The sequence below is a fragment of the Denticeps clupeoides genome, chromosome 5, assembly GCF_900700375.1.
Source record: "Denticeps clupeoides chromosome 5, fDenClu1.1, whole genome shotgun sequence".
Classification (NCBI taxonomy): Eukaryota; Metazoa; Chordata; class Actinopteri; order Clupeiformes; family Denticipitidae; genus Denticeps; species Denticeps clupeoides.
Genome location: NC_041711.1, coordinates 12,101,252 through 12,109,506, shown reverse-complemented (window position 1 = coordinate 12,109,506; position 8,255 = coordinate 12,101,252). Strand labels below are relative to the sequence as shown.

The window sequence follows — 8,255 nt, the reverse complement described above, 5'->3', positions numbered from 1 at the left end:
AGTGATCACTAGTACAGGTAAGCATGAAGGTAAGTATGAAGGTAAGTATTTAGTGACGGGCGGCACGGTGACATTGTGGTTAGCACCTTGTCTCACAGCAAGGAGATCTGAGTTTCGGTCCCTTCTGTGTGGAGATTTGCAAATTTGCATGTATCTCCCCGTGTCAGTGTGGGTTTTCTCCGGGTTCTCCGGTTTCCCCCACAAAACAACTAGGCCAATTGGAGATGAATTGGACATGAATTGGCACTAATTTTACCTGTAGTTCATTAAACAGTTTAATAATTAACAGTAGTAGAAAAAAATTAAAGCCAAAAAAAAAGGCTCCGGTGGTGGCACACCTGACCTTCAGGATCAGGGCGGGGTTCAACTCCCTGTGGAGTCTGTTTTCAGAATGGCTGCTTATCTAGTGTCTAAATGTTTAATATACGTTTAATTACTTACTGCTCATATGCATTACATGAGGCTATTCCCTAATCTAGCGTGATTTACCTTCACCCCCAGCAGGTGACTGCTTTATAAAACCAGCTGTTAATGCTAATAATATTGATTACTTGCCTGATTTTATGTTCCTCTGGCCCACCCATTTCAGCGGTTCTGTAGACGGTCCTGGAAAATTGTGGTGAGAAGACACGTCCCTGAGGAGCCGCGGTACTCACAGTCAGTGAGTGAAACCTGGAGCCAGCTGGTCAGCACAGGTTTTGAGGGAGGAAGAGGAGAAATCGGCTAGACCCGATGCGTTACTGCTCTCCTGTTTGTGGAAGAAATGACATCTAAATAAGAAAAAATAAAATGTTCAAATCTTTAAGTGTGTTTTATCTTTCACCATGTGGAAAACCAAAGGTTAGATGAACAAAAATTAACATAATTGTATTTAAATTAAAGTAGTGAAAACCATCAGATGAAAATATTACTGGCCCAGTACACAAAGGGCTTAATGTATTTGGCCTTAAACCGTCGCATAGATCAGTTATAGCAGGTAAAGAAGCAAATCACAAACCGCCATATATTTCGTGGCATGTGACGTGTGGCATTCGGTGACTATGTCACATCTAGGTCCAGCTGTATTACAGCGTCCACCTTCATCCTCTGTCCACCACAGTGGATGGTGAAGGATAGAGAAAACAGAAGAGTGAGTTAGTGATGAGTTAGTCAATGTTAAAGTCAATATGGAATACTAACAATACTTTACCCTGAGCTGCTCCAGGGGGGACTGTCCCTGTCACTACTGACTGTAAAGTACTCTGGATAAGGCCGTCTGATAAACGTTGGAACCTGTTCGGTGTTCCAGGTTAAGTGCATTCTTACGATGAAGAGGCATACAATGATGCTTGGGATATACTAAACCAAAGATACGGTCAACCATTCATGATACAAAAGGCATTTAGAGAGAAGGTAGCGAATTGGCCAAAGAGTGCAGTCCAGAGACGCTGATGGATTAAGGAACCTTGCAGATTTCATAAATGCATGCAAGCTTGCTATGCCTCACGTAAAGGGATTACAAATACTCAACAACTGTGAAGAAAATCAAAGATTGTAGCACAAACTACTGGACTGGATAAATGCAAGATGGAATAGACAGGTAACAAAAACTTTAATGGAGGGTGGTGAGTTTCCAAGTTTCTGTGATTTTGCTTCCTTCCTAGAAGCGGAAGCAACCCAGTCACATCCATTCATGCACTTCGCCGCACTGAAACAAATTGATAAAAGGACTACAAGGGTAATCAGAGGGAATAAAGCAGGTGTATTTAACACAAATGCAACTGTACAATGTGACAAACCGACAATAACAAACACACCTAACAGTTCCCCATGCATGTTGTGCCAGGACGCACATTGTCACGTCCATGCGGGCATGACGCGGCGGGTGAACGGAGAGGAGGACGAGGAGTGACGAGGAATGACGAGGAATGGAGGACGCTTTCACCTGACATCACGGAACAGGGGTTTAATGGTGATTCACAGGACAGGGGAGACATCCGAGACGTAGACACTGGTGAACACAGAACATAACTTCAAAGACCTGACAGCAGACAGAAACGAACAGGGCAGCTTTATACAATTAACACAGGTGAAAACGATTAGGGAACATTACACAGGACAACAATAAAACTCCGGTCCGGATCCTGATCCGGACAGGAGTAACCCCCATTTCGGACCGGATCCTGACACACATGAGCTTCACAAATGCCCAGACTTCTTAAATATGTCTCTAGAAAATAGAAAGAAATATGTGAGAGAAATATGTGTTATGGACTGCAGACGCCGCCTCACTTGCGAAACCTGCACAAAGAGACATCCTGTGTGTCTTCATGATGAAAATTACAGTAACAGTTTGCAAAGACAAACACGTGTGAGTACGGAGAATGCAAATCACCTGAAACTGCAACAGCCATGTCACTTAATGTTGCCAGATCAGAACAGACCGTCAGCACCTCAATGATAGTCCCAGTATGGCTGTCAACCACCACAAATTCCACTCAAGGAAAAATTGGTCTATTCATTATTAGACACTCAGAGCGATGCTGTCTTTGTGGATCAGGATGTAACGCATGAGCTGCAGGCAGATGTTTGTCCAGTAAAGCTGAAATTGACTAACATGCTGGGTAAAAATGCTGTCATAAGTAGTGGAAGGGTGTCTGATCTCTTGGTGAGAGTTTATAACTCAGCCACAGTCATAAAGCTCCCCACGGCATACTCCAAGGATTGCTTACCTGCTAACGGGGAACACATACCCACATGTGAAACAGCCAAACAGTCATTTACTGCCTATTGTAGATGAGATCCCTCCACTCCTCATCCTTATAGGTTATACCTGTCCCAGAGCTCTTGCACCTAAACAAGTAATCTTAGGAAAAGATGGTGAGCCCTATGCTATTCGCACAGACTTAGGATGGAGCATAGTAGGCAACTCAGCACTGTACAATGAAACGGATATAGACAGCAGCCTCTGCCACAGAGTCACAGTTAAAGAAATCCCTCACTCTACTCCAACAGATGCAATACTTGCTCTGGAAAGAGATTTCAAAGAGACGGACAGGAACGAATAGACTGTATCACAGGAGGATTTAACATTCCTCCAAAAGCTTGAGCAAGGCATAACACAGATGGAAAAGGGACATTTGGAGATGCCATTGCCATTTAGAGAAAAGCCACAAACTTGCTGAAAACAGACCAAACCAGTTCAAACGCAAACTCATGAAAGACGAAAAATACAAGGAGGATTACATGAAATACATTAATGACATCATCGAAAGAGGTGATGCAGAAGAGACTGATGATATCGGACTCCCTGGCAAGACATGGTACATACCACACCACACCATCTATCATCCTATCATCCTGACAGGTTACGTGTGGTCTTCGACTGCTCTGCCAAACACAAAGGTACCTGCCTTAATGAACATTTACTGATTGGCCACGACATGATCAACAGTCTTACTGGTGTTCTTGTGCACTTCAGACAGCACCACGTCACCCATTCCAAACCAAAATGTCCACATGACCAATGTCCACTAGCCAATAATGTTTGACAAGAAGGGAAGGTGCAGGGTTCCTGGATGCACAGGAAAACCCAAAGTTGTGTGCAAAAAAACTGGCAGGTACGTGAAAGTGTTCAGTAGCAGGCAGCGGCACGCACCAGAAACAGGTGGAAAAGAGTAGCAAGCATCTGGTTTCCATGGTGATGTGCAGGCTGAGGTGTGCGCTGCAGCGAGGAGCCGGGCAGGAGATGAGGTAAGGAGATGAGTTGTGGGGGTATTAGGTGCCACAGCTACAAATAGAAAAAGAGGCATAAGGTTTTTTTTTCATTTATCTTTCCAGAGGCATTCATCCTCCATTCATATTTAATATTACTAAAGCATTAAAATAACACAAAAGAATGTGGATGTCTTATTTCAGTATTAGGTGCCTTTTTTGTTAAGTACATAACTCCACATGTGTTCATTCATAGTTTTGATGCCTTCAGTGAGAATCTACCAATGTAAATGGTCATGAAGAAAACATATTAAGGTGTCCAAACGTTTGGCCTGTACTGTATGTGAAGTTATGACTGGAACGTCTGGATTTCTACATTCTCATGTTAAATGTTAATCACAAAACATTTGTGGGTTTTTTTTTTAATAGCAGATTACAATAACCCTGAGCAAATCCTAGATTCTCATAAATCCAATATGTTGAACTCATAAGTGTCAGGACATCTGGACAGTGTCAGGAGAGAATATGGCATAGACGTCACTGCTGCATCGGTCTACTCTGGGATATGTGTGATGCAAACACAAGTTCAAGTTTAATGTTTAGGTGTGCGTTTTCATTCAGGTTTAAATGCATTATGTCTGTATAAGATGGAAGGACACTTGAAAAGAAAAAAAAGGAAGTAAAAACTGGGTGTCACAGGCAAATTTAATCTAGGTATGTGACTGGGATACATGTACCAATGAATGCTGCTGACAGTGTGGCCTTGATAGTGGGCAAGCAGCTGTCGTGGCCTCACAAAGAACATGGACCATGCGGTTCTTCAGGAGGTTCTTGGCCAGAATGCTTCCTTTCAGGATGTCCACCCGCTTTCTGTGAATCCTGTCTTTGCTGGTGAGATGAGGTCACCTGATGCAGAAATGGCCACCTCTCCAGGCTGGGTGGGCGTCCCTTCTGGCACTGGGAGCGTTGGTGAGAGAGGTAAAGAAGAACCCAAAGATGCAGTCAGAAGATGGAAGAAAGTTGTAGAAAGTCAAGTCGGGACTTTATGGCAGAGTGGCCTGCCAGAAGCTTCTACATTTTGGCCTTAAATCTAAGAGGTATGTGTGGAGAAAACCAGGCACTGTCCAATCCAGTCCCAACAGTGAAGCAGGGTGGTGGCAGCATCATGCAGTGGGGCGGTTTTGCCTCTGCAGGGGAGGACGACTGGTTGCAATCAAGGGAAAGAGAAATGCAGCCAAGTACAGGGATATCCTGGACAAAAACCTTCTCCAGAGTGCTCAGAAACGCAGAATCACCTGTCCAATACAGTCCCAACAGTGAAGCATGGTGGTAGCAGCATTCTAACAAGACAATGACCCTGAGCACACAGCTAAAATTACGAAAGGGTGGCTTCACAACAACTCTGTGCCTGTTGAATGATCCAGCCAGAGCCCTGACTTAAACCCAATTGAGAATCTCTGGAGAGACTTAAAATTAGCTGTCCACCAGAGTTTACATCCAACCTGCCAGAAGTGGAGAGGATCTGCAAGAAGGAATGGCAGAGGATCCCCAAATCCAGGTTTGAAAACCTTGCTGTATCTTTCCCAAAAAGACTCATGGCTGTATTAGATCAAAAAGACGCTTCTACTAAATACTGAATACTTAGGACCATGTGATATTTCAGTTTTTCATTGTTTATAAATCTGCAAAAATATCAGTATTTTTCTGTCAATATTCGGTGCTGTATGTACATTAATGAGGAAAAAATGTACTTAAATCATTTTAGCAAATGACTGCAATATAACAAAGAGTGAAGAATTTAAGATGGTCTGAATACTTTCCGTACCCACTGTGTATGAATGGTTCTGGCCCATGCGTGTCTCACTCTACACTCCCTCTGCAGTTCTCTGTAGCCCAGACACAACTCCTTGCCACCTTGGTCACCTTTTCCCACTCGCTCATAAACCTCGGTCTTATCCTGAAGTCACAGATACACAGAGCGTACGAACCATCAAAATTGAAGTGAAAGTGAAGAGATCGTTGAGCAGAAAATTCATTACATTACATTACATTAACAGCATTTATCAGTCACCCTTGTCCAGAGCGACTTACAATCAGTATTTACAGGGACAGTCACCCTGGAGATAACTCAGGGTTAAGCGTCTTGCTCAGGGACACAATGGTAGCAAGAGGAGTTTGAACCTGTGTCTTCTGGTTCATAGGTGAGTGTGTTACCCACTGCTTTTAACCATCACCCTTAGTGAGCAGTGGGCAGCCATGACAGGCACCCGGGGAGCAGTGTGTGGGGTTGGTGCTTTGCTCAGTGGCACCTCAGTGGCACCTTCGCGGATCGGGATTTGAACCGACAACCTTCTGAATACGGGGCCGCTTCCTTAAAGCTACAGACACGGAAATGGCACATCCTGGGGAAATCCCATTGTGGGACTGGGTCAAAGTAGTTATTCTGCACCAAGGCTCAATTTCAGATAGAGACTTCAGATTCAGTATTAGGGGACCAACAAGACCAAAAAATTAATTACCTCAGGAGACATTTAAATATGATGGCGTGCTGTATGGAATCCTTAAAGTCATTGACTCTGAGTTTAGTTACACGTGTAAGTGTTTGTGTGTGTAAAATAAAAAATCACTCAGCATTTTCAGAAAGTAGGTGGTTTCTACAGAACAGAACACAAGCAAGCGTTCACGCAGGCGTACCTCTTCCTGATCCAGCATCTGCTGCTGTATTTTCTCCACAAGCTGAGACTCATCATCCCACAGAGTAACAGGACATGAAAAAAATTGTGATAACCACATATATTCAAAGAAAAAAAAAAAATTTAGCCTCCTTTAGCTAAGGCTTTAAATCAAAACTACCTAAACAAAACACAATTCCAAAGACATGCACATAAACGAACTTCACCAAAAAACTCTGCAGGACCATGTCTGACGATGAATAAATTCCAAATAAATCAGCAGCCTTAATACAGTGCCATGTCCATGCCTGGACGTATGGTGTGTGGTGAATGGTGTTGATGAAGTTATTTCCACAAATGCTCCCACGATTCTACAGGCTCAGACGATTAAAACAAACTATTCAAATCGATCAATGCGATCGCGAGATATGCCTGCACGTATTGTACAGAATAACAGGCAAAACAGTCCACAACACAAGACAAGCGCCACTGTTTCTGTAGATTCTGAAAGAAGACCAAACTATGATGGCGCAGCAAAGAAGCAAGTTTTTTACGACTGAGGAGGTGCTGGATATTCTGGTGCAACACAGCAGTCCAGCTATTTGTACTGTTCAATCTTCATCTGATGAAGAGGATCTCCTGTGTGCAGAAGAGGTTGAGGCATTTTCAGATCCCTTCTTCTGAAAGGCATCTACTCTCTGTTTTAGAATTTATTATTAAAGAAAGATTATTCATATATTTTTAATGTTTTCTCCCTATACTTGATGTTCTTTGTTGAATTGCTGAGTACAGTATTGTTTATTTCAAATCAGTTACATGATCAAATTTTTTACTTCATATATTTTCTACACCCACCTCTCTGCCAAGCGGTGACGGGATACTGCAGGATGCGGAATCTATAGGGTGAAAACACGTCTACACTGCAGAAAGTGCCAGGCGCCACGGTGCCTCACATCCAAAAAAAATGCAATGCCATGATACTCAATAATGTGTATACAGTTCATTTATTCCAGAGATTATTGGAATAGAAAATAGTTATATTCATGTTTTCATTTTAGTTTTACTTTTGATTGAAATTTGATTTTCAAAACTGTCCCAGAACAACAGTAATTAGTTGAAATGAATACTTATAGTTTTCTCTGTTTAATTTTGGGCATGTCCATTAAAAAAAGGGGTCCAGAGCTCATCAATCAGCAACACTTCTGTCTTCCAGTTGTATTTTATACAGGTAAGGAGCCTGAGTCCTTCGATATAGCAAATTGTCAGTGATACTTAAGTGTGGGAACTGTATGGTTTTTATGTGCGTTCCCATGCTGCAGATCTTACAAAAACATGGAAATCTAAGCTCACTGTCGTCCAGAATAAAAAAACTGCATCTTTAAGGTTACTCCATTTAAACTGCAGTCCACCTTCACTGACCCCACCGCTGCCAGCGCACTCAGAGTTTCCTCATTTTGCTCCACGTAGCGCAAGAGAGGAGGGAAAAAGTTCAGCCTGAATTGGGGACGGTGCAGCATGACATACCGCTGATCTGCATGGGGACAGACAAGAGTGGAGGAACTGATTGGGTGAGTCCAGGATTCGGACAAGTGCACCTCTTTCCTGGTCTGGGGATGTCGGGTGGTGTACTGACCTCTCGCTGCTTCCTGTATTTTGTCTCCGGCGCGGATGTCTCTCTCCTGGCTGATGACCTGTTCCAGCCAACAAGAAACACAGGACATCAACATTAATGTATTGTACCAAATTTAAATTGTATTACACTGTAATAAAGTAAACATTAGCAGGCAAATTCTCAACCGTTTGTAAGCGCTTCCATGATGCCTGCAGAACACCAGGAGTCGGTCTATAGTCTACCGTATACGGTCTACCATGTTGTCCCTTCACAGCATT

General features: G+C 43.0%; 1 long non-coding RNA gene across 1 annotated transcript; it reads right to left on the bottom strand.

The window, feature by feature from the left end:
* Positions 1-3,747: 3,747 nt before the first annotated feature.
* On the bottom strand, positions 3,748-5,607 carry LOC114790542 (uncharacterized). Its single transcript, XR_003749825.1, has 3 exons — positions 5,519-5,607; positions 4,431-4,650; positions 3,748-3,769 (listed from the first exon to the last, which is right to left on the bottom strand). It is a non-coding gene; the product is annotated as an uncharacterized LOC114790542 (long non-coding RNA).
* Between the last annotated feature and the right edge of the window lie 2,648 nt (positions 5,608-8,255).